The sequence below is a fragment of the Acinonyx jubatus genome, chromosome A3 (genome assembly GCF_027475565.1).
Source record: "Acinonyx jubatus isolate Ajub_Pintada_27869175 chromosome A3, VMU_Ajub_asm_v1.0, whole genome shotgun sequence".
Lineage (NCBI taxonomy): Eukaryota > Metazoa > Chordata > Mammalia > Carnivora > Felidae > Acinonyx > Acinonyx jubatus.
The window spans coordinates 9,789,445-9,816,919 of NC_069388.1; the positions used below are offsets into that span (position 1 = coordinate 9,789,445).

At 45.5% G+C, this 27,475-nt stretch overlaps 1 long non-coding RNA gene across 1 annotated transcript in view; it reads right to left on the minus strand.

The window, feature by feature from the left end:
- Positions 1-27,475, minus strand: part of LOC113595736 (uncharacterized) — a 410,316-nt gene that overhangs the window by 377,198 nt on the left and 5,643 nt on the right. Inside the window, exons 2-4 of the long non-coding RNA XR_008289039.1 lie at positions 26,961-27,229; positions 21,477-21,679; positions 12,181-12,319 (exon numbers count right to left, since the gene is read on the minus strand). This is a non-coding gene — a long non-coding RNA (uncharacterized LOC113595736). The remainder of the gene's footprint in view (positions 1-12,180; positions 12,320-21,476; positions 21,680-26,960; positions 27,230-27,475) is intronic.

A 27,475-nucleotide genomic window follows, 5' to 3' on the forward strand; every position in this document is an offset into this window, starting at 1 on the left:
GGGTCTATGTGTGCAGAAAGCTGTCTCCTCGAGGTCATGCCCTGCCCGGGCAGCCCGCTAGCAGTGACCAAGCAAGGCGTTGCCATAAATCCCCGCCATTTTGGCCCAACACATGATTCTCCGAGGGACAACACATGCTCCAGAGCTCCCCACACAGTTGGCCAGGTCTTTGTAAACTGACCTCACAACTCCACTACTCCTTCCGTCCAAACATGCTTCCCACTCTCCCCTTAGCAGATGTTGCTTCCAAATAAACATCTCAAACTCTAAACTCTGTCTCAGTGCCTGTATCTGTCCCCTGTGCCACCAACTTTACTAACAGAGATGTCTATTGAATGAATGAATGAACGAACATGTGGATAGAAGATGAATACAGGGGCACCTGGGTGGCTCAGTCAGGTAAGCTTCTGACGCTTCTTGATTTCAGCGCAGGTCATGATCTCACGGTTTGCGAGAGCAAACTCCTCATCAGGCCCTGCACTGACAGAGCCTCTGCTCTCTCTCTCTCTCTCCCTCCCTCCCTCTCTCTCTCTCTCTCTCTCTCTCTCTCTCTCTCTCTCTCTTTCTAAGAAAAAATAAAGAAATGCAAGATGTAGGGAAACATAAGGTAAACATCAGTAGGGGAATAGAGAGCCCCTCCCCCCCAACACATGACTTGCGACTCTTTGATGATTTTATGCTACAGATTCAGAGTCTGCACGTGAAGATCTTACCAGTTTTAAGGAAACTACTGGACACCCTTCTATCAATCTCGTTTCTTTAAAGATAAGAACCAGGCTCAAGTGACTGTAAGTGTAATGTTGCAGAAGAATCCAGAACGCCAAGCCATTTCTCCTTATACCATTTAAATATTCAAATAAAACTTTGTACAGTTTACATTTTGCATTTCGATGCTAAGAATACAGACTTGTGTGTGTGTGTGTGTGTGTGTGTGAAGAGAGAGCACTCTGAACGTATCAAGACTTTTCTTTCTAAACACAGTCATCTTCACAAACAACTTTGACAATACACTTTCATTTTGTCAGAGTTGCTGGGGATGAAATTCGCTCAGCCATTAAAAGGTGGGAAAGTGTCCTGCTGCTGTGTATATGAGAGAAGGGCCACTGTTTTGTCATATGTCAGCCACCCATCAGTCGAGGCAGAGAAAGCGATTGGTACGTGATGGGGTCGGCAAGAAGCCCTCCAAACCTTAATTATCGGAGTGCCCCCCAGTTTCACTGGGCTTGTCAGTGACTCCTGACAAGCTCAGAGGCAGATGAAAAGAGAGTACATCGCCAAGTGGTTAATTAGCAGCAAGCAGCAAGCAACCCAAATTACAAGCCCAAGAAAATATGCCACCGACTTGTGTTTTGTACGTTGGATTTAAGCAACACACGCAAGGGGGAAATGGTGGCGTTTTCACATTCCGAAAAGTATCTCAGTTGTTCTTGGGGATCGAGCCGGGAAAGCGGGTCACTCCTTTCTATGCCTCAAAGAGTCACGGAGAACCTACTTGCGTCTCTGGTCCTGAGGCCAAGAAGAGGAATTGAGGGTGGCTGATCGATTTGCTCCTTCTTTCGCGCATTCCCTCGACAAACACGTATTGTTGTCTGCTGTCACCCGCTAGAATCCGAGCACTCTGCTAGATCCCAGGTATGTGGTTATAAAAAAACGAAGGCACGTTCTGATGCAGGCGACAACACGGATGAACCTGGAAGGCGTTAACGCTCAACGAGATAAGCCAGTCGCAAAAGGGCAAATACTGTGTGATTCCACTCATAGGTGGCACCTAGAGCACTCAAGTTCACAGGACGGGCGACAGAAGGGTGGTTGCCAGGGGCCGGGGGGGGGGGAACACAGGAATGGGAGTTACTGTTTCAGGGGGCAGAGCCTCAGTGTGAGAAGATGAAAACACCCTGGGGGTAGACAGTGGTGACACTTGTCTTAACGGGCTTAATGCCACTGAACTGTATGCTTAAAAATGGTTCGCACAGCAGGGGCGCCTGGGTGGCTCCATCGGTTGAGCGTCCGACTCTTGATTTCAGTTCAGGCCATGATCCCAGGGTTGGGGGTTCGAGTCCCGGGTCGCGCTCCGGGCTCCTCACTGAGCGTGGAGCCTGCTTGGGATTCTCTCTCTCCCTCTAACCCTCCCCCTCCCCCGCCGCCACCGTCTCTCTAAAAAATAAATAATTTTTTTTTAATGGCTAACATGGTAAATTTGATGTTACAGATATTTTACCACACGTTTTTTTTTTTTAAGAATAACAATTAAAACAAGAGAGAGAAAAAATAAAAAGACAAAAAAAAAAAAAAAAAACACCCAAAGGCGGGATTCCTGCTCTGAGAGAAATGACAGCCCGGTGGGAAGACAGACATGAAAAAAAGTGAAAAATTAATATACAACTATGCATAGACTTGTTATGAAGGAGAACGGGTCCCTCCCACCAGGGTCAATGTGCCGAATTCTCCTAAATGCAGCAACCACCTCGATTATTTGCTTTATTAAAGCATTCCTCGCTTCACAAGCAGATCTCTCTGAACGTGGAACCCCTGAGTACGTCGAAGGTTTACAGATAAATCATTCACCACATAACTAAGGCCCACAGGCAGAGAATTGTCAAGATAAAGTGTTATGAGGCCGTGCCAATTGAAGATCAATCAGAAATTACAATAAGCATCTTGGTAATTACAACAGAAACTAGTGGGGAAAAATGATCCGACTCGTAAAAGTTGACTATATACCCAGCCTTACACACTTACCCCTATAAAATGCTGCAATGAAAAAATCCATATGATGCTGCCTGGTTTGCATATTTAATAGATTCAGTGATTGCCTGCGAGCGAAATATTCCATATTTACTTGTCCAATATCCCTGCTCCTGCTGATTATGTGAGCACTGGTGTTTTTCAAAATATAAAAACAGCATGTCACTTCATACACACTGCTATTGTGCAAAGGGTTTAAACTTTTGTGCCTTTGTTTAAAAAAAAAAAAAATCCTGAGCAAAGGCTTCTCATTAAAATGTAGAGAAGATAAGCATCCAAAAATTTAACTTGGAACTTGCATTGAGAGAAAAAAAAAAAAAGGAAAAAACTACACAAAGCCTTTGGATTGAACATCGCGCTTTTATCCTCTGACAACGTGGCAAACTTTCAGCATTTCCTGGAATATTTTCCAGCTCCTTTAAACACCTGAAGGGTTTCTTGCGTGTTGGGCTGGTTGGCAGGGAGGGTGTGAGCAAAGAGAAAATAGAACAGAAGAGAGGGAAAAAAAAAAAAGGGAAAGGGTACCTTTCGGATTCACCCACCAAATAATCACATCCCTTAACAGTGACTTTATCGGGTCTAAAGCAAAGAAAATGCTGCCAGGGTAATTAACAATTCTGGTTTTAAAAAGCTGAAGGTGATTATCGGAAAGGCAGGCCGCTCTTTAAATTAAAGATGATATCTAAGGCATTTACAGCAGTATATATTACAGCCACCAATATTACACATACATATATAGAGGTCAGGGGTCCTCTCCCAACTGTCCAGAAGAGGCAGGCAGGTAAAACAATGCCTGGGTGGGGACAGAAGTGAACTGGAGAGACCATAAAATGAGTGGATGTTTCTCTGCCGACTGTGGCCAGAGAAATATGGCCCTGTATGGCTAGAGCCTCCAACTCTCAGAAGCCAGGAATCTGAATCTTTACATAAAACTTTCCATTTTGGGGGCTCCTGGGTGGCTCAGTCGGTTAAGCGTCTGACTTCGGCTCAGGTCACGATCTCCTGGTTCGTGAGTTTGAGCCCCGTGTCGGGCTCTGTGCTGACAGCTCAGAGCCTGCTGCGGATTCTGTGTCTCCCTCTCTCTCTCTCTCTCAAAAATAAATAAATATTAAAAAAAATTTAATAACAACATTTTTTCCACTTTTATTTGTGGACACATAGGCAATTTGTAAATATACATAACTTTATAATTGCTACACAGGCCAATCAAAATGGATCTGCAAGCTGAATTTACTGGGGGTCACCTATTTTGACCTATGTCCTGGTTCTTCCCAGTTCCCAAACATTGTGGCGGGAGAATATTCTGCCCGCTCGGCCCCACCAAGGCGTGTGCAGGCAGGTCCCACGTGGAGAACAGAAGCAGCCCTGAGTCCTCATGAGAGACCGTCTCACCACGCAAGGCCTTGGGGAATGCTCTGCGAGGCAAGAGATTTCATAACCTTGACCTTGGATGCCCTTGGTGATGTCAAGGAACCGCCCTTCAGTGAGAAGCGTGGCCTTTCTTCGAGTCTTGGCTTGCAGACCGGCCAGCAAGAGCTCCCTGCACACCTCAGACACGGGCAGAACACAGTCTGGGTTTTGCATAAATACCTCTCCATTTCTTCCTTGCTCTCCCCAGCCCCGTACTAAAACCCAGGAAACTGGTGCCTAGGCTCCTTTCCAGAAGTCACGAATGGCTTTCTGCGTGAAGACTTGGGTCCGTGAAGACAAGAAGGGAATTACGAACGAAATCTCAACATCGATCTCTGGCAAAGAAGTAAAGGGAGCTCCTCTAGCTAGTTCTTGCCCCAGTCTCAAATGGACACATTCTTTTTGTCATTCCCCCAAATAACTACCTAGTCAAGAAGGGTAGGAGAGATAGCTGATGTACTACAGATACTTTTTTTTTAATTTTTTTTTAATGTTTTTATTTATTTTTGAAGGAGAGAGAGAGACAGAGCATGAGCAGGGGAGGGGCAGAGAGCATGAGCAGGGGAGGGGCAGAGAGAAGGAGACACAGAATCGGAAGCAGGCTCCAGGCTCGGAGGCATCAGCACAGAGCCCGACGCGGGGCTCGAACCCACGAACTGTGAGACCATGACCTGCGCTGAAGTCGGCCGCTTAACCGACTGAGCCACCCAGGCGCCCCTCTACAGATATGTTTTTAGAAGCCAAACAAAACAAAACAAAACTTCCCTTTGATATGCCCAACTCTTCCCAGTTCTAGTACCAGATTCCCAAACCAGCAGGTCTCGGGGAGAATCTGCCCTTGAAATGGGTTCATTGGACTGGTATGGGTTCATGTGTCATTTTGTTCCTAATGTTTCTAATTTAGCGATATGCCCCACCCCTCCCACTTGACTTAAACCCAACTTGCTTTTTTTCTTAGAAAGAGGAGAAATGTGGACACTCTTCTACTCAAATAATGTCTGCCCGTCAGCTGACCCACTTCTCAAAAACAAGAGGTATCCGTGACAGTCTAAATAAAGACGTGGAACACGATGGGAGGGCGAATACCAAATTCTTTTACCTGTCCCCCCCAAAATAGGCCCATGCCCCGTGATTTTTGTCCCTTTCGGTAAATGGCAACTTCATCCTTCTCATTGTTTGGAACGTGGTGCCGTCCATGACTTCTTTCTCTCAGGGTTCACCGCGCAATCAACAGCAAATTCTGTTCGCTCTACTTTGAAACATATCATAAGTCTACCCCCTTCTCGCCATTTCACTGCCACAGTGCTACTCCCAGCCACCACGATACCTGACCTGGTTTTCTACTTCTGCCTTACCCCCCTCAATGGTCTACATTTTACCCAGTTTTCAGACGAATCCTATGACAACCAAATTGCTGGGGCACCTGGGTGGCTCAGTAGGTTAAGCGTCTGACTCTTGATCTCAGCTCAGGTCATGATATCACGGTTCATGAGTTTGGGTCCCTCATCCAGCTCTGCACAGACATCATGGAACCTACTTGCAATTCTGTCTCTCTCTCTCTCTCTCTCTCTCTCTGTCCCTTCTCCCTTGCTCGCTCTCTCTCTCTCTCTCTCTCTCTCAAAATTAGTAAATACATGTTTCATATTCTGTGTCTCCCTCTCTCTCTCTGACCCACCCCTGTTCATGCTCTGTCTCTCTCTGTCTCAAAAATCAATAAACGTTAAAAAAAAATTTTTTTTAATTAGTAAATACACTTAGAAAAGAAAAGAAAAACCATTGCTACCACAGCCTCCTTTTGTTCAACACTTTCCAATGACGCCCACCTCACTCAGAGTAAAAGCCTACATCCTTGCAATGGCCCACCAGGTTTCCTGTTCTCCCCTTCGTTCACTTGAATCTAGCACCCCGATATCCTTGCTTTTCTTCCAACATGCCACACACATGCCCATTCCAGAGTTTTCTCCCCTCGCTGCTCTTCTGCCTGGACTGCTCTTCCTGGAGAGCCCACTGGCTTGCTGTCACTTCACATCTGGGCTCAGGGACGTCCTGATCACTGAGGCCTTTTCTGAAATCCTTACATAAGAGAGAAACCCAAGCTCCACGGATTCCCCTCCAGTCTTTACCCTGGTTCGTCCAACTCCACAGCACTTTCCACAATCTGACAAACTACAGTTAGTTCTTCTCAGATTCCCTCTAGTGGAGGTGAGGGTCAGAATTTTATTTTGTCCGCTATTTTACCGTCAACTCTTACAAAGTGCCAAGCACATATTGAGTTAAGTACGCAACGTGTGTGTGTGTGTGTGTGTGTGTGTGTGTGTGTACAAATATTGGAATCGGACGAATCTGCATTTCAATTCCAACTCTGGTACTTATTAGCTGTGTGACCCTGGAGGGGTCACATTACCTCTCTGAACCTGTTAAACGTGACAATAATCTTCTCCCTGCAAGGTATAGAGGTAATGCACTCTAAGTGCCCACCTTGATCAATGGAAGCTGTTATCATCACAGACACTGCTATCTCCCACCTCTCTGACATCTCTGTTCACCCGGAACCAGCCACACTAGCCTGAGCGCTCTGGCTAAAACACGCCAGGAGAGTTCCCACGTGACCTGTGCACCTGGAGCTCCATTCGCCGGCAACACTGGTCCCCGGGTGTGCGCGTCACAAGCTTCTTCTCATCACTCAGGTTGCAGCCATGATGGGACCACCTTGCAGAAGATGTCCCTCGCCACCCTGCCTCAAGTGCCCCGTCGGCGACACCCAATTACAGCATCAGGGTGTTTCCTCGACAGATTTCACACCCTGTTATTCGTTCGATTGCTCGCCCTTTGCGATGGCTGCCCCCACGAGGAGACAAGCTCATCAGTCACGTTCACCGGCACTTCCGTAACACCTGGCATGTAATACACACTTAATAAATATCCGTTGGATCCACACGCGAGAGACTTAATGGCGGAAACACACACAGAGAACGATGCATGTGCGTAACAATGCGTTTTTATGATTGGCAGGTTAGAATCTTAGTGCCGTTTGGATTGAGAATCAGGCCATGAAGGAAGAGGGAAAAGCAAAATATGGCAAGGCACTTTTGAAGGATTCTACAGCCCAAAGAAAGAAACCTGGAAAAACAAAAAAAATTTTTTTGAAAGAGTAAAGCTAGCGTGTCGTTCGAAGAAGATAACTAAAATTGAAACATCGTCAGTCTTACCCAGATGACACCAAAGACCTGGGAAACGAAGGAATCATAGCTGGAATCATGGAATTCCTTAGGAAACTAAGGAGTTGGCTGGAATCGTAGCTGCAGTATTTACAGAGGACTGGCAGAGGAGGCAAGCTAGGGACCCTCCCCTCCCATCTGTGTCTGAGCGGACGCAGCAAAGCATGGGTAGTTGGGGAGTAATTAAGGCTGGGTAATTCGGGCGGCTCATCTTCATTCCGCTCCTGCGTGGAGACAGTTGTGCCCTTTGGGCATAGATATTGAAATGCCTCCTCCCCTCTGGGATTCAAAACAGAAATGAAAAACATCCCTCTAAAAAAGGTCACGACTCAGGTTTGGGAGATTTACCAGCGCCACCCGGAAGCAGACGTCAAAAAAATAAAAATACCGCTTCGGTGTCTGTGACCGCTTGACATATCCCTGAGTGTCTAAATGGAATCTGCAGCACGGTAAGACAGTGACATGGCCAGCGTGGCGGGAGGGGACACGGCCAAACTCAGTCACGCAGAGTTCAAGGAGCTGCTTTCACTTCGAAAGTTGTTTCAGAGATGCTATTTACCATCACTTGGAAGAATGGGGAGTGAAACATCAGCGTGTTGCCTATGATCAGGTGCCTAAGCATATAGAAAGTACGAGGCAAACTGGCAAGTTTTGTCTTTACACTTGTGCAAATTCAAGGCAGATACTGAAGGTGAATATCCCGTTCAGGACAATCAGCGAAAATTCATTTCTCTCTTTCCGTTAGTGTTCCCCATAACTCACTCTGATCATGGTGTATAGGCAGCAAGAAATGCCTGTAAAAAAGGGCTTTTAAACTCTTAGTTGTTTGCAGAATATTAGTAACACTATAAAAAGTTTATGTTAATTAATGCTGCATTTTAATAGATTTCCTGGAAGTTTGTAACTGCATACTATAAAGGCTTTCAAGATAATGTATTATACTGTGGTTATCATAAACTCCAAAGCAGTTCAAATATTCCTTTTATGTCTCAATAACTTTCCCCCAAAAGTTACAGTATTTAAAAGATTCAAATGCAGAAATAAAAAGAAAAATTTTCCCCACCAGGGGATATTTTAAATTTTTATTTCTCTCATCACGATCAATCTCATTTCTCGGCAACGCTGTACTTCAGCTCCCTTGTTAAGTGAAGAGCCATCTACAAGTTCCATCAGTTCTAAGAGGATGGAATGTCCCCCACCTACTGCGGGACAGGTTTTCCAGAGGTCAGGCAGGTCAGACACCTCACAACATCCCTGTTCTTCCATTCTGGGACTTTCTATTGATGGGCACCCCTTGTCACTGTTTCTCTCTCTGAGTTTGGGCACAAAGACTCCTTGTCCAGAGAAGCACTACTTTTCATGTTCAGCAGTCAGACCAAAGGGAGCATTTTATTGTAAGAGTTTCAAGAGAGATCAAACCCAAATTACACTTCCACACGTGGGTTGGGGATCCTGAACTGAACCCCCAAATGCAAGACCTTTGAGGATTTTTGCAGGCAAAGGAAATGTTTGTCTCTCTTCCACTCTGAAGGCTGGGAACACCTCATTCCAATCAATACAAATCGCCATTTCTCATGAAGGTAAACAATAGAGATTTTCTTGTGACTTTCAAAAAAGAAAAACAGTAAAGCGTTGCCAAAGATAGAGGTTTGTTTTTTGGTTTTTTGTTTTTTTTAAGAATGCAAACAACTTGAATAGTGGCAGCAGTGGGCACGCTTTGGAACAGAAAGCTGAAATTAGTTACACAAATGAGGTTCCATTTCACTCTCTTGTAAGGTGAATGAATTATCAACAAGACCACCATAAACCCGATTGGACCCTCTGAAAAATATACAATGCCAATACACACACAAATATCTCGCCTTCCTCCTGCCAAATTATACATCCAGTATTATGAGTGCTTTGCGGCTCTCAACGAAGGCCTTGGAAGCGATGTATCTCTTACTTTACTCCGTTCCCTAAGTCCCTGTTATAAAACATTTGTCATCTGGGCTCTGCATCCAACAGCATCTGCATTATATTATGTTTAATCTCAACTCCAGGAAAGGAATACATTTCCTGAACTTCTGAGCACTAGTATGATTTTTCCATCAAAATTCTAAGCCCTCACAGTGACCTGAATCGAAGATTCTTGCTAGAATCTCAAACTGACCAAAATACACACGTATGTGTATTTAAGTGTGTGTGCGGCATAGCACGCGCACCAACTCTGCTAGTTAATAAAGCCAAAAAGTGAACAATCCAAGGTTGCAAGTATTGAAGAGAATTAACAACGGCCAAAAACTCACGCAACGTGGGCGGGAACCACCGACATCAAGTACGGGTGACCGACTGACCCTCGTAGTTCGCCTGGGAGGCGAGGGTTCCCACGACCCGTGATCTTCAGTTCAGAAACCAGGACGGTTCTGGGCAAAGTACACAGCCAGTCACTCTAAACACTGTATGATGAAATTGGCAATGGAGTTTTTTTTAAAGGTCAAAAAAGCTCCACGTTCCTCTTAGAACCTATGCTCCTACCGGGGGCGGGGGGGGGGGGGGGGGGGGGGGAAATGTATGCTTTGCGATAATCAATCCTTTATTGTTATCTTTCTGGAATGCTTATCTCCAGTATAAACCCCCTTAGACCACTCAGTTTTCCCTCCCTCCCTTCTTCTGTCTCTCTCTCTCTCTCTTTCTCTCTCTCTATTTCTCACAAAAAAGTCAAATTTTACAAATACCACTTTGCACGATACTTTAGAGACTTCATCTAAATATTTGTCAATAACGCTCTTCCCGCCCCCTCCCCCCCGTCCCGCCTCTCACCCCCCAATCGTGTAAATACCATTTGCTAATTGAAAGCACATGTCTCATTTTGTGCCTCAGCTGAGCTCTCAGTTATGGGGGCCGTCCTGTGTGAGTCGCTCATGCATGGTCCTCAAGGAAGAGCCAAAAGATGGAAGGGAAATACAGCCCGAGGAAAAAGTCTATAAAGATTTCTCGCTTTCCTAATCCCTTTTCTCTAATGTTTCTTTGTAAATTTGTCAGATGGGAATGAAATTGGCTCATAACTCTCCAGACGTGAAGAGCATCTCTGAAGAAAATTACGTACTTGTCAAAGCAAGGGGGGATTTATGTTGGTGTTCCTGAGATGTGATTTTATTCCATCTATTTCCTTTGTGCACATCAGAGCAACTACAGAGACAAAAAAACAACGCGTTTATGGATATTTTTTTCACTCTGGTGCATTTTTTGCTTCTATTTTTCCCTTTTGTTTTCTTATTCCCCCCCCCCTCATCTATGTTTATTGCCAGTGACAGTAAACTCCCATACAACAATCCTGTGATGATAGTAGCAATGATTTCCACCAGTATAAGGCAGTTCAAACAGGCACAAAGATGATTTCCCCATGGACAGTTCCGGAAGGTGCCGGTTACATTTTTGAGCCCTACCCGACGCTGGCCAGGGACGATCTGGGTACAACAGTCTTGTTAATGTTCCTTCCAGGCAGTGGCATGCTTCCTGAAATTAAATTCTTTCCCCTGGACTGCAGGTTATGGCTTGCACTCCCTGACTTTTGTTTTTTGAAGTTACAAGCTGCAGAGCCTTGCTGGCTTGGTGGGTCCTCTGTAAATGACACACAATCAACCAGCAGGGAATGTCAAGGCAGGTGTGCCTGGGTTCAGATCCCAGCTCTGCAAGTAGCTGGCCGGGCAAAACGCTCACTTTTCGTGAGCCTGTGAGATTTTCTCAGTCACTCAGTAAGGAACGCCTACTTCGTGGGACCTTCATAAGGATAAAAGGAGAAAGTTTCCAGGCAGGGAGAAGCTGGGTAGCTCTGCAGTAGGGACTCTGAACCTTTTTTTTTTTTTTTTTAAGATTTATTTATTTCTAAGAGAGAGAGCGCAAGCAGGAAGGGGCAGGGGGCAGAGGGCGGGAGGAAGAAGCCCCAAAGCAGGCTCTGCCCTGACAGCACAGAGCCGGATGGCAAGCTTGAACTCATGAGCCGTGAGATCATGACCCCTGCGGAAGTCGGATGCCCAGCCAACTGAGCCACCAGGGAACCCTGGGAATCTGAACCTTTGAGTCAGACAGCCTGTGTTATAGTCCAGCTCCTCCACTTCCTGGCCACGTGACCTTGGCCAAATTACTCAACCACTCTGACGCCTCAGTTTCTCCACCTGTGAAGCGGGCGTGGTAATAACACTGCCTCCCAGAACTGTGATGAGGGGCAGACAAGTCAACAGAACACTTACGAGTCCGTCTGGCATTTTGTAGCTGTTTGCTGTTTCATTATAACATACGCCAGGGGCCTGGCACAAAGTAGTTGTTCAATAAATATCTTCCCTTGTCCTCCTCTCCGTAAACTCCCTAACTTGAAAGCCTGTTTTCATTCACTGCGTTTCTTCAACACCCTGCACGAGGCCTAACTCACCGCAGGTGTTCAAGAAATGGAGCATTCATTACTGTCAAGAGGCCTGGTCATTGATGACGTCCTATATATATATTTTCCCTTTTTGCCTTGCAATACTTTTTAAATATTGAGAATAAGGAAAAGAGTCTTCTTTCAATGTTCAAGCGTACCAAAAATGGTTCACTGAAAACTAAGATATTTTAGGGAAAGGGATGTATAAGGCACAATGCGGCATATTTTCAAACAAGCCAGGATTCTACAGGGGAACCATAAGAGGTATTTCAAATCTTCCTGGAAGTTGATTCCCACTAACTAAAAAGTAAGACAAATACAAGATGGATGTTTTAGGGGCTAGTAAGATTTTTCCAGAGGAGTTCCTCGAGGAAACATTAACTGGGAATCAGGGCAATTACCTACCTTATGTAAGTAATGGCTAAGGAACGCCAGAGCTCCGGCGACCGGCTGATGGGACTTCTCCTCCGGGAATAACCACACTCCGTGGGAGAGAAGCTATGTCCACGCTCCTCCGCCTTCAAAGTTTTGCCCCCCGGCACATCTGAAATTCAGCCAGAGCACAGAGGTTGGAAACACACAAGGGGAAGTTCTCACCGGACCCCAGGCCTTACACCTGGAGAATCTTAACAATAAAGTACTGGTCTTGCGCATGCTCTAATTAACCTAGCATACACGAAATTCAGTCATTTCAGAACGCAGTGAGCCTGGTTAAGTGTTTTAGGGAATAGTTCCATGCCTTCAAAATGCCAACTAAGGGGAAAGCGGGTCTCCCAAAGATTGGGACGCAAATGTAATTCTGTTTTCCTTCTGTTAGATAATGTTCAACCATTAAAGTAATTATAAGGCTTCAGGGAAGCCCGGCCTTCCCCCCCCCCCAACCCCCAAGTCTATTTCCTCTGCTCTTCTGATCAGAACATGCATTGTTTATTACCCCCTCGTTTACCAGCCCCCAAATATCATTACAACGTCTGTGCCATGATATATGTATGGTTGTTACCCTTTTAATGGATAAAAAAAGATTTAAGTACTTCATTCTGTTGCATTTTGACAGCTGTTAGCCATCATTTTTCCATTCACCTGCATTTAGCAATCCCATAAAGGAAGGCAATCTCAGAAGGAACATGCGCCGGGCACTGCAAGGTGATAATTCTGTATCACTCCGGCCTATAAATACCTGCCAAGCTTTTGCTGAGTCAGCAGTCTGTGACAGAGTGGTGGCCATGCCCTTTTATCTGTGTGAGTGTCTCACAGCAATTGGACCACCAGCCCCTGCAGTGAAAATCCATAGTATCGATCAGGCCATTTCTCCACTGTAATTCTTTTGTAGGAAATCCCTGATGACAAATTTTATCTGCACCACTTTTTGATCGCTGGTTTGATGTAAAGGATCTCCAAGGGCAGAGTTAAGCGCTGGGCCGTTCCACGTTATCAAGCAGCCGTTTTATTTACTGAAACTACAATTGTGGTCACACACACGCACAAAGAGAGAGAGAGAGAGAAACACAGAGTCCCAGCAGGAAAAAAAAAAAAAAGATGGAACCAAATAATATTTCAAAGGGAACAGAAGGCACGAGGTGCTGGGGGAGGGGTGTATCAGGAACGCGATCAAACACGGGTGGTCAAAGCTGTTCCCTTTTGCAACCACGTAAACAGTGGAAATGGTGTTTTGATAATGATGTTGAGGTGATAAAGGGCCGTGTATGGAAACTGAGTTGGTCTGTTTTTCTCCCCGAGCCTCCGGTAGTCTTCTCTCCTCACCAGACCTGTTAAACTTCTGCACTGTCTGTCCTCAACGCATTAGGAGAATCTCTTTATCTGATGGTGTTCATCAGAGATTAGGATCAGGTACGAATCTGAGACCCAGGTGAACTTCTGTAAAGTACCCAAACCCCCAAAGAAAGAAGGGAACAGTTCCATAAGAACCTAGATCCTCACAGTATTGCTGGTCTTGCCATTTCTGGGCACAAGCGCAACATGGGAAGGAGAGAAAATGTCCCTCCATAGAGTCTGAATACTGACCCATGCCCAGATGTGAATTTAAGACGAGTCCCATGAACCCCCAGGTGCCTGGGCTGCGTAGGGAAGGCTCTCCTGGACTGTTTAGGTGAGCATATATGTTCACTCCTACTATGGCCAGGTTTCTCCGCCTCCGGAGTGTGAACATTGGGGACCAGAGAATTCTTTGTTGTGGGGGGCTGTGCTGCACATTGCAGGATGTTCAGTGGCATCTCTGGCTTCTACCCATCATGCATGCTTCAGTTGTGGCAACCACACATGTCTCCAGACATTGCTAAACGTTGCCGGGGGAGGGGGGGGGGTGGTCACCTTGGCTGAGAAGCAGTGGTCTACAGGGCACTTGTGGGGGTGAGAGATTAGGGCTGAAGAGAGAACGAGAGAGGCATCCAAGGAGCGGTAAACGCACAGAGGTGAAATACATAATCACTAGTACCATAAACCAAACAGTAACTAAGCTAATTTGTCCATTGGGATTGTTACAGACTAGATCCTCTTAGCCCAAATTCTGCCCGCAGAAGAGGTTAACTTGGCCAACAACCTTCATCACTGAACTTCAGCTCTAGGTGCCCACCCACCCCCATGACCTTAAACTTGGCTCTCACAGTGAGGTTACCCCCTGGTCTTGGAGGCATCTGTGCCCTAATTTAGCCTCATGGTGATATTTCCAGTACAGTGGTTCTCTACTAGGTGAGAATCTGTCTCCCAGGTGACATTTAGAAATATGGGCACGTGTTTTTGGTTGTCACACTGGGGTGAGTGGGGAGTGGGAGGGACTGGGATCTAGGAGGTGAGGGTCAGAGATGCTGCTGAACATCCTTCATTGTTCAGGACAGCCCCCGATGCCAAAAAAGTATCCAACCCCAAGGCCAATGGTGCCAAGGTTGAGACACCTGTTCTAGCTAATCTCTGCTCTCCTGCTCAGGCCTGCATGTTTCCCCTTGCTGGAAGCCAGAGAGAGAATAGAATCTTCAGTCCGTGTGCAGAGCAGTCCTGTTAGAGGTACCTACCTCTCTCTTCCATCAAACAGAGACATAAGTAGAGATCCTTGGCAAGGTCTCGCAACCTGATGTAAGGAAAACATCACCATCCTTCGTGTCCTGGTCCTAAAAAAATGGCTGCTGTTTCCACAGGGATGTTTTCAGACCTGGTTCTCTATCTGAAAACACTCCAGCGACGGCGAGAGAAAGACAAAGGCTCACCGAGTGCTGGGGGTTCATCTCACTTCGCTCACACACATAAGCACCTGCCCAGGGGACTCGCCCAGCGGTGCTGAGCCAGCGTTAGATGATTTTATTTATTCCTTGCACCTGTTCCACCACACCTAGGCAGCGAAGGCCCCCAAGCTTGAAGAAAGTTCGTTAAACAGCTAAAAACTGCACTTCAGTGACCACACTTCCGTGCAGCTTGTCAGAAATTACCTCTGCCTGGAATTTTAGCTCCATAGCCTAGAGTCATGCCTGGTCTGAACCGCTGACCACAGAAGCCAAGTGGGATGACAGACCAGTAAAGCTGGTGTGGGGGGCAGGGAGGGCTTGCCAGATAAAACACAGGATGCCCGGCTACATTTGAATTTCAGACAAACGAAGCATTTTTAATATTTCAGGAGAAATCTTTAAGTAATAAGTTTTTTAGCGTAAATATGTCTCAAATGTCGCGTGGGACATACTTACACTAAAAAATTATTCAGTTATCTGATAGCCAAATGTAACTGGTGTTCTGTATTTTTAATTTCAAAATCTGACAGCCATGGTCTGGGGTGAACTGGGGAGAATTCATTTCATCTAAAGAAATCTACTGGTTGGCAGATCTGGCCAAATGTGACCACCAAGCAGGTCGCCAGATCTTCTGATTTTTGTAGGATTTTTTTTTAATGTGCAACCTGGTGATTTTACAATTCTGGCAACTAATTTCTTGTTTTCATCTAACAACGCCCCATGGAAGGAAGCAAGCAGACCTGTGGGCTGGGGGCACAGGCTTACACCTTGGCTGTAGAAGGACTTGATTTCTTGACTCTTTATCACAAGCTAAGCACTGGCTGGGAGAAGGGGCCCACTCGTAACTCACTAAGTCCTCCCAGCAATGGAAGGCATGAAGGGTCATCATCATCACCATGGAGAACATCAGGAAAGCAAGGTCCAGAGAGCGGAAGTATTCTGGCCCGGTTGGTGACGTAAGTGGCACAGTTGGGGGTTGAAATCAGGCAGCCTTCGCCAGCACCCTTGTGAATACCCACCACCCTGCACCCCTTCTCAGGAGAAAACACCTAACAGATAGCTTCCCGGAGAGCACAATAATAGGAATAAAGTTGGTTCCAGGTACCTCCTTCCAAACGCAATTATGCCACCTCAGCCAGGACTGGAGCAGTAACAGACCATGTGCCGAGCCATATTGGAGCCAAAGACTAAAGGAAAAATCTGCCGTACTGACCCTGCCTTTATTTAAAATGTTGCCATTTTGTTCATCATGGACTTTGAGCATTCATTTAGATTTCATTTCCAAATATTGCACCGAAATACTATTTTTTTTCTCAGTAACTAAGACTTTGGGGTGCCCCCAAAGCAAGTGTCTGTCTCACTGACCTCAGCTGCCCCTTTAACAGAACAGTATTTGTAGGTTTCTTGAAAACTTTTCAGAGTTTTGAAGTTTCACATGTTTCACACTCAAAGGTGTCCATTACCTCTTTGTTTAAAACAGTGAAAGTCTAGCAATAACTGAAATGTTCGACAGAGGGGAGTTGGTGAAAGAAGTCGCAATATACCAAATGAAAAAAAAAAAATAGTACACACCATGAAAGGGATACTCACAAAGAGGTTTGGGCATGGGTCGGGGAAGGTCATCAAAAAGTCGTGACCACCGGGTGACCCGTGCGCCGGTCCCAGGGAACTCGGGGGCTCCTCGGCCCCTCCCCTGTCCTTGGAATACGGGTTCTGCTTGCCGTCCCTGCTCCCAGGGTCTGCTCCAAGGACATAACCGTGAGATAGTGATGTGATAGTGAGAACACAGGCACGTGACTGAGCCCAGTCAGGGCCTCTTTATAAACTTTTTAGATTTGGCTGGCAGGTGCAACGATCCATTTATCTTGCTACCATTTGTCTCGCCTAACACACGCCTCGTGTGTAAAAGTTCCCTCTGCTGGTTAAAACTGCCACCTATCAACCTGGAGTTGCCTGCCTCTTTTTTCGGTCTCTCCAGGGCCTCGGAATACAAAGGCCGGTCTCAGACGATACCTGGCAAGCTCCCGGGAGGGTCACCAACCAACAAATGACAAATAATCATGTAGAGTGAAAAACAACAAGGAAATAAAATTATACTTTGCAGCAGGATCTCAACCAGGCTTTAAAAAATAGAAGGAAACACAGAAAACCTTGGCAGGGAGGGAAAAACAGCAAAAAACTAACCCCGGTTTTCCCTGAGGGAGACTGCAGGTGATTATTTTTTGTCTTCTTAAAGGTAGTGTAGTACCCTGGGAAACTCAAATGGGAGTTTTGCAATCAGACAACTATGTTTGAATTCCACCTCCAATATACTTTGGGCAATAGCCTCAAATTTTTTCTGCCTCCAACTAGCTACCTCGACAATGTGTCATGAGTCTTTAGGATTGTGTGTGTGTGTGTGAGAGAGAGAGAGAGAGAGATGTAAATGCACATGCATGCGCACACACACACACACACACACACACACATAAAATGACTTGCACAGTGCTGAATAAAAGAGACAATAAATGGTAGTTTGTCAAACATACTTTTCCAGTAGTTGCCAAATTTTCATAAGCAACAAATATAGGTATTATAATCAGAAGAAAATAAATATGAAAATATTTGGAAAGCCTCTGGTAAAAGAAAAATGCCCTTGGTCATGTTAGGTTGGCTCGTGTTAGGTATCGTTTAGCCTTTTCACAGGATACACATTCTGGAGAGAATGGGCCACATTTGAGGAGCTTCCAGGGACCATGAACAGAAGAAAACGAGGCTGAAAGCAAGCAAGAACCCAGCAAGCCTGCAGCCCAGCTCTTCTTTACAAGAAATGCTACCTTATTCTGTTTCACAGCAAGTAGGTGCTTTGCTCCCGCCCCCACCCTCACCCCCACCCCACACATACACACATCAATCTAGGTGATGCTTTCTACTGAACTACCAGAATAATCCAAAATAGAATTCACCTGCTCATCTCACGCCAGCTGCTCTTTCAACATATAGGTCCCTGAGCCACAGGAGGAAAGAAGAAAGACGGAGCATTTAGAAATTTAAAATGAGGATGTAGGGGTGCCCGGGTGGCGCAGTGGGTTGAGCGTCCCACTTCGGCTCAGGTCATGATCTCACAGTTCGTGAGTTCGAGTCCCACGTCAGGCTCTGTGCTGACAGCTCGGAGCCTGGAGCCTGCTTTGCATTCTGTGTGTGTGTCTCTCTCTGCTCCTTCCCTGCTCACACACTGCCTCTCTCTCTCAAAAATAAATAAAGATTTTTAAAAATTAAAAAAAAATTTTTAAATGAGGATGGAAATGAGAACTCACCAGAAAATGACATTTTCCCATTATTAGGAGAGTTCCACTACGCCCACACCCAATGATGACCAAGGGGTCAGTAGACCAGGAATCACAAATGACAGGCTGAGACCCAAATCCAGCTCACTGCCTATTCTTCTTGTAAATAAAGTTTTATTGGAACACAACCACGACCACTCACTTACTTACTGCCTAGAGCTGCTTTCTCTCTATGCTGGCAGAGCTGAGTCATGGCAACAGAGACAGAGCAACCTTCAAAGCCAAAAAATATTTACTATCTGGCCCTTTATAGAAAATGTTTGCTGACCCCTACACAAAACCAATGAATGAATTAACAAAGCATACTGTAAATGCTTTCATTATTTGGTGGCTTAGCAATAAACTGAACGCATCAAGAAATCCATCCCTCCTGAAAAGATTGGAGAGGTCAAGAAAACACGAAGGACCAGACCAGAGGGGTAGACTAAATGACAATGGAGAGTGAGGTTTCATGGGGGAAAATGAGAATCCAGGTGTTAAGCATCCTAATCTCAACATACAGGATCCAGCTGACCATAAGGAGAAATCTCTCCTAGAGAGTTAAACTTTTTATTTTTAAAGGATTCCTAGGCCCTCATTAACTTGGACACATCTTTCATGTAGTGATTCACAGCGAATGAAATTGGGGAAAACCGGTATTCAGATACATTTTTATAATGTTTCAGACAAACACTATAGATCATTCTCTATTCATCCTTCTTCTTTATATCGATCACAAATTCATTTCTGCACTCAGAATGTTCTTACTTTGCTTGGAAGCATTCATAATATTTGTGCACTATCAGTGTTGCTCTTATATTCAAATATTTGACTTTTTGCACTATATTTCAAACACTGCATCCAAATGAACTACTTTAATTTTCTCAATGGTCAGCTAAAATCAAGTCACTTTCCCCTTTTTTCTGGACCCTGAACTTGCCTTCGAAGTCAAAGGTGTCGACTTCTCACTGTGAAAGCTGAATTCCTTCAAAGTGGAATTTAGACTTATTTCTTGGTGTTAAGAAAAAGAAATCTTATTAGGGCAAACTTATTGATTCTGATGCAGGGGTAAGTATTTTGACATGCTGAGTGAGGGGTGTTTAATTCCTGGCAATTTATTCCCATCTCACGGCTTTTCTCCATTCAAAGTTTATTCTTTTTATAAATAAAAAGATTTAACTTGGCATATCTTGAGATACGCATGGAGATGGGCAGATCTTGCCCCTAGCTAGGTTTATAGTAGAGGGTCTGAAGGGCAAAGGTGTCAAGGTCCAGAGAAGAAAGAAAGTTTGTTAAAAAATTACAAAAGAGGGGCGCCTGGGTGGCGCAGTCGGTTAAGCGTCCGACTTCAGCCAGGTCACGATCTCGCGGTCCGTGAGTTCGAGCCCCGCATCTGGCTCTGGGCTGATGGCTCAGAGCCTGGAGCCTGTTTCCGATTCTGTGTCTCCCTCTCTGTCTGCCCCTCCCCCGTTCATGCTCTGTCTCTCTCTGTCCCAAAAATAAATTAAATAAATAAATAAATAAATAAATAAATAAATAAATAAATAAAATAAAATAAAAAATTACAAAAGAATATATGGTTAGGTAGAGCAAGTTTTCCCCACCCAATTAGAGGTGGAGGAGAAAGAGCCAAGGCAAACAGATTTAGATGCTTGTGAAACTGTAGGTCTCTAGAAAGGAGCCTCAAATCCTAGGCCCACATACAGATCCCAGAATAGCCCCCAAATGGAGGGAAATGATAGAAACCCTAGAGAATTTTGAGGGATCCAAAAGGAGAGGGGGCCGGGCTTTGGTCCCTGGGTGAAATCCGAAGGGTTTAAGGTTTGTGGAGAGAGTTCAGTTGGTGTGAAAGCAGTGGAAAAATGACTAGGCAAATCCCCAATCAGATGGGCCTGGGAAGGCTCTCATTCTGCTTCTTCATGCCGGTGTGCCCAGGATGGTTTGCTTTTCCTCCGTAGGGCCAGAAATGATGCAGATATAGCCAACAGAGCAGGATGAACCAGCTGTCTGGGTCAGGACAAGCAACGTAGGAGTAATATGTATGGACCACACAACACTAAACACTCCATCAGTGGACCATAAAGTCAACGCGCTGACCCCACCCCAACCATCCACTGACTCTCTAGTCCTACTTAAGTGCCTTTAGAATGTACATTTCCAGGATTTATGGGGTTGCATTCATATGTCAAAGTCCTAATGCCCAGCCCCTCAGAATGTGACTATATTGGAAATAGGGTTCTTTAAAGTAGTGATTAAGTTAAAATGGGGCTTAAGTGATTAAGTTGGGCAGGCCCTAATCCAAAACCATCGCTTTCTTTATTTAAAAAAAAAATTTTTTTTTTTGGACACACAGAGAGACACTGGGGACACATGAATAGAGAAAAGACCATGTCGGACCACAGGGAGAAGGCGGCCGTCTGCACACCAAGCGGGGAGAGGCCTCAGAAGAAACCGAACCTGGAGACATCTTGATCTTGGACTTCCAGCCTCCATAATTGTGAGAAAATTAAGAAACAAAAGTTTCTTTCCTGCTCATGAAAAACCAAGTACATGTCCAGGCAACCCCCTGAGGCAGAAGACCCCCATGTGGTAACCTGGCATTCAAGGTACTTCAGTTTTGTGGCATTTATGTAACAACCTATCCCTCCACGATTGAAAGAAGAGAAAGAAAGAACACGGACAACTGCACAGAAACTCCTAAATGCTTCTTCCCAGAAGTGACCGGTTCCTGCTCCCATTTCATTGGCCAAAAACAGTCCTCTGGTCACACCTACCTTCAAGGAGGTGGGGAGGTGCTGTCCTCCTGTTCACTCAGAAGGAGAGAAGTGAAGTAGTGGTAAGAAATAACATCTGCCATAAATGTGTTGGCCTACATTGCCTGGAATCAACCAAAAATTAGGTAACTAATTGCCCGCCTCGTGATGGAACAGGGGCTCGGAAGAGGAAATCAATTAAGTCCAGAAAAAATAAAGCAACGGTTACGTTCACACCTGAATCTGCTACCTGTGAATTCAGGATTGCTAATAAGAGATGAAAGCGAAGACCTTTAGAACTGCAGAATTACAAAATTTTGATTTTGAACCACTATTGCCTTGGTAGTTCTATATAACAAAAAGCCACAAAGCCCAGTGGCTTAAAGCAATACCCATTTGCGTCCACTCACAAGTCTGTAGGTTGGCTTAGTGTATCTTCTGGATGGGCCAGGCCCACCTAATGACACCTGAGCTCACTTATTCCTCTTGGGAAGCTAGCAGATTGCTTGGGGCTGGCGGGTCTAGGACAGCCTCTGGAGAAATGGCTCCGCTCTCCTCTGTGTGGATTTTCATCCTCAGGCAGGTCAGTCCAGGCTTGTCTCATGGTTGGGTTCTGAGAAATTGGAAAAAGAGACGAGAGAGAGAGAGCGAGAGGGGACCAGCTGACTTGGAAACCACATCCCATCAGTTGTGCCACATTCTCAAACCCACATCTGTAATTGGTTCCCGGGTCAAATTCATGTGGATGCTGCTGGTCTGAGGGGACTTTGAGAAGTCCTACGATAGCCTCCCTTGTGACCTAGGACAAGCTGAAGCCAGGAAAGAATTACCTAGCTTACATATCACGTCTGGGCCGGGGCACGAATCGAGTCTCCCTCTCCAGCCGGGGCTTTCTTGCCCTGACACCTTGCTCAACTCTGTGAGTAACCACCCTGCCTTTGTCCGCCTCTGCCTCGAATACTGTCATCATCTTTATTATCATCATTAGTAATGATTAAGTGGACTGAGGCATGACAAGGTGTTTAATGTTCTGTCCGAGGCATGTTAAAAGCTCTGGGCCCGTCTGAGAGGCAAAGTCTCAGTCATAGGCAGACAGGCAGTACTTGGGCTGAGAAACCCCCATAATGCAACTCTGAAATTAAGCAGTCCCTGTCAACTAAACCATTAATCTACACAAGAGGTCAAGTGTGTCCCCATGAATCACACGTAAGCCCAGTGTTCCCAGGTGAGAACTCAGCCAGTCCATCCACATAGTCCCCAATCTAGACAGATGGTTTTTATTATGCCTCTTGTTGGCCACCACAAGGGACAATCTCTCTAAAAGTGACATGATATTCATTTCTCCACGTACCCATGCTACATAGCAGATTCTCCTAATTATTCCCTCTGTGTGTACGCCTTATTCTCAGACCACGCTACCTTATGGAAACCCCTCACTGAGCACATTCATGTTGTGGCCTTGGCTTTTCTTGAACGATGCTACCAGGTATAATCCCATGAAAATCACCACCCTGTTTGTTACTTTAATTCGTCGATCGCCCCCATTCCCTTACGTGAGATGCCTTCCCAAATTAAGGTTTATGAAATGCTTCGCATCTCCTGTGGACTGACAATACTTTGGGTTTTCTTAGAATGAGCCTTTTTTTCTTTGGCTACCAGGAAGCTCAGAGCCAAATATAAAACACCATTGCAGCTGAGCTTGGCAACATGCTTCCTACATATACTTCTTTAATATGTTCTTGATTTAATATTTGCTATTTTCCCTGACCCTGAATTTCTGTGTTTACAGCCTTTTATGACTTCATTTTATTCACTACTTTGTGTGTGCAATATGTGGTGATATACAACATATTCCTTTTAGGACAAAGCAGGTTATAAGTAGTAAATTTCCCCTATTCCCAATAAATCGGGCATTGGTTAGATACCACCTAGCAAACTTAAACTCACAATTAAATTTCTTGGTATGTGTAGAAGCACAGAGGAAGGAGTGTGGGAGGAAGTAAAACACAGCTCTGTTTGGGGGAAGGAAAAAAAAAATCTCAAGAAATAAAGTTTTATTGCAGCGGACGCAGAAAGTTGAGAAAAGCAAGAAATCGCAATGGGAAGTAACGTGGTGTGGCTTTGAAGCCCCACTCTGCCACAGAGAACTCACTGGTAACGCTCCAGAAATTCCAGCCGGTCCGGCAGGCTTTGCCCCAGCCAGGGCTCAGCGCTTTCTACGTTCCCCAGCGCTGCCCCTTCCTGCAATTCAGTGCCAGATCCACCCAAAAAACAAAATGTTCTGGTTGAAAAGCACTGTGCAGTGTTATATTACCCAGGTGCAAGATTTATGAAGTGCTTATGAGGTTAATCGGGAACAGACTCAGAGGAAAAAGGAAAGAAGTTAAAAAACAAACACCTTCATTCTCACTTTAACAAAATCCAAAGAAGAATGAGAGGGGTTTTTTTTGGGTTTTTTTGGGTTTCTTTTTTTTGGTTTTTTTTTTTTTTTTTTTTTTGGTCAAAATAATACCTTAGATGATTTTGCATGGACAAAGGGAGTATTTTAAGCACTGGATGCTCATATGCTGGTTCCCTTTTACGTGCAAACAGTGACCACACATCCAGAAGGTCGAGTAGCCCATGATTGGGGAATCATCTAAAAATACTTATGCGCTTCTTGGACCATTCAGTATGCAGACCTTTCGGACATGTTTCTTCCTAACCCTCACTCTGCTGCTATGTCCCGGAAGATGGGTGGATGATGATAGTCATAAAGTGATGTCACCAGCGTGGGGCGTCTCTCAAGGCTCTGGAAAGAACACAAGTGCAAGCTGGAGGCTAGAGGAGGAGCGGGGAGGCCAGGTCATCCTTTCAGTGGGAAGAGTGAGTACAAACACACCCAGGGCTGGTCAGCCAACTTCTTCCTTGTCATGTTCCAATCCCTTTCGGCTCATCCCGGCTCGGGGGACGCAGAATCACCGAACAAGAAGCGATCGGCTTTCCCTTTCTGATTGAAAAGTCATTTTTGAAGCATTTCATTAAGAAATGGTAGAGGAAACCTCAACTCTCATGAAACAGGACAGCAAGGGCTTAAGGCCTTCTCATCATGAGAAAAGCTGCGGCCAGAGTCACTCAGATGTAAACTTAAAGGTCAGTTCTTCACCAAGGAGGCTTTGTAACAGTTTGGAAAACGTGACCGTGACGCTGCCCGAAGCCAGCTCGGGATCCTCGCTGCTTGGTCAGCAGCTTCTGTAGCTCTCGGCTTCAGGTAAGAGAGTGGCATTTCTTGGGACAAACGCCTCTCTTCGTCCTCACGGTTTAGACTCTTTCCACACTTCATACCAGAAAAGGGTTAACTCTATCTTCCCCTCCACCGGAGCCCCAGGTTCATCTAAGCCCAACAGGCCCAGGTTGGCTAATTCCTAGAGGCGCCTTCCAAGCACAACCCCTCCCAGGAGCTTTCTCAAATGCCCTCTTCATCTCTCCCCACAGGCTGCCAGGAGCCATTTCTCCCCTGTCTGGGTTGTTAAGCCCCAACCTGCCTGTAACACTCGCTTGATGTGCCGGTATGTTGTCTGCGTGTGCGGGTACAGAGGAGAGGAAGTGGGTGCAGGCAAGCAAGGGCGAAGGTGGGTGCCAGTCTTGCCTCCAAATATTTACAACACATAACGATAGTTATTGACTTAATATTGAACATTTATGCTGACACCTAAGAGCTGAGGACACCGGTGCAGAAGCCAAGAAGTCTGCTCTTGGAGGCTTATAAAACTATCAGAGGGGGGTAGGCATTAAATCAAGTACTCAATATGTTATTTGCAAGTGTAAGAAGTGTTTTTCAGGAAGAACAAAACCCTGGAGAATGTGTCACAGAAGCTGATCTAGTCTTCCGATGGAGGTCAAAGACGACCACCTTCAGGAAGTACTAGATGAACAGGTGTTGGGTGGTCAAGGGAGAGAAAGGAATGTTTGCGAGAGCAAAGTAGCATGCACAAAGGCCCTGAGGCAGGCAGCATGGAGACGGATTTTTTTTTTTTTTTTAAGACTTCAAAGACCAGCAGCACTGAAGCAAAGAGAAACCAGTAGAGGCTACATCGAGGTTCCAGATTCATGCAACACATTTCTCAAAAGCAATTGGGAGTCACAGAAAGTTTTGATAACTGATGTGGTGTGATTACTGATAAGAAAACCAACTGCAGGATTTTATTTGTTTTTTTTCATGTTTATTTATTTTTGAGAGAGAGAGAGACAAAGTGGAAGCAGGGAAGGGGCTAAGAGAGAGGGAGACACAGAATCCAAAGCAGGTTCCAGGCTGTGAGCTGTCAGCACAGAGCCCAACATGGGACTCGAACTCACGAACTGTGAGATCATGACCTGAGCCGAAGTCTGATGCTTAACAGACTGAGCCACTCAGGTGCCCCTCAACTGCAGGATTTTAAATGGCATTGAACCCAATCCATAGAGATACTCACTTCCTATTCTTCACCTTGCTTTATGTGCCTGGGAGTTCTCTCCCCTTCCGGCTATTAGAGTATATATTCATTAGTTTATCACTTGTATTTGTCTTACTAGAATCTGAGCCCCAAAAGGTGGGCCCCTTGTCTTGTTCCCTGCTTTAACACCAGTGCCCCAAGTCCTGGCCCCCAGTGGGCACTCAGTGACAATGGGTTGCAAACAAATTAGTAGAGAATAGGTCAAATGGAGAATAGGTTGAATTCAGGACATCCATTCAGGAGGTGATATGTACTGAGTCAAACAGGATTTGATTTTTTAAAAAAGATGATTCATATGACAAACTTCAGTCTTACTTTACCGTGTGCCAAGTACAGGGCTGGGACCTAGAGATGAAGCGAATTTTTTAAAAAATAAGATTCCTGGGACGCCTGGGTACCTCAGTCAGTTGAGCATCTGACTCTTGATTTCGGCTCAGGTCATGATGTCACAGTTCGTGGGATTGAGCCCCGCATCAGGCTCCGTACCGAGCATGGAGCCTGCTTAAGATTCTTTCTCTCACTCTGCCCCTTTCCCCCACTCACACACACTCTGTGTGTGTGTATGTGTGTGTGTGTGTATATATACATATATATATATAATTTTTAAAAATAAAAATAGGGGCACCTGGGGAGCTCAGTCAGTTAAGCATCAGACTTTTGGTTTTGGCTCAGGTCATGATCTCACAGTTCGCGGGTTCAAGCCCTGCATTGGGCTCTGCCCGGACAGCGTAGAGCCTGCTGGGAGTTCTCTCTCTCCCTCTCTCAATGCCCCCCCTCCAACTTGTGCATGTGCTCACTCTCTCTCTGTCTCTCTCAAGATAAATAAACTTTAAAAAATAATAAAGATAAAAATAACAAGTAAGATTCCCATTACAACAGAGTTTGCAACCTAGGAATTTATTACCTGATGTAATAGGACAAATGACAGGAAATGACAGCTTCCATTAACTGAATACCAGACACAGGCCATGCTGTCACACACATTCACCCCTTTAACACGATGCATATATCAGTTTCATCTCGACTTTACAGGAGGAGAAACGAAAGCACGGAGGGGAGGGCCCCTGCATGATGGCGAGGGGACTTGGCGTTAGGATCATATGGTTCCAGAAGCCATGCGGTCACCCCTGACCTCTTCCTGCCTCCCCGATGCCATCACTAGAGTATCTAGCATTAACCAGGCACCTGTTGGCCCAGCACTTCATATGGATTGTCTCATTTAATTTTCCCCAAAACTTCAATCCCAAAGTATAACTATTACTATATCAGTAAGGATTCTTTTTTTTTTTTTTTTTTGGTCAGATTTAAAGGACTGAACTTCAATTTAAACTGGATTACTGAAAAGAAAACTTAAGGAAATGCTTTAAGAATGACTTTCAAAGAGAAATTACTGGTTTAAAAAACTGGAAAGTCCCCACATACCACAGGCTTCAGGCAGGGATGGACAGAGAATCTCAAACAGGGTGAAGACTCCGTCCGCCTCTCGATCAGCCTGCAGCAATACTGGCTGCCCTCTTGGCCACGCTCCGTCCACTTGGTGCTCCCAGCAGGTCTTGGGTTACAGAAGGCCCATCCACTTCAGGTTCAGTGGGAAGACGGGTCTCCTTTCTTGTCAACATCGGGATGAAAGTTCCAGAGTCGTATCCCGCTGTCCCAGCTCGGTGCGCGTACACACACCTCTAAACCGGTCACTGAGATGGACCGGTTGGTCAGGCCTGGATGCAGGTGATAACAACACATCACAGTGACCGGGGGGAGCTGATGATCTCATCCCCCCAGGTCCCAAGGGCCCTGGAACAGGGATGGCGTCCGTCCCAGCCAAACCACAGAGAGAAGAGGGAAGAGCCGTTCCAGGAGAAAACGGACTTTGTCACCAGCTGAAGGGGACAGGATATATGGGTCAGGTAAAAGCAACAGAGGCCTCTTGCACATACTGT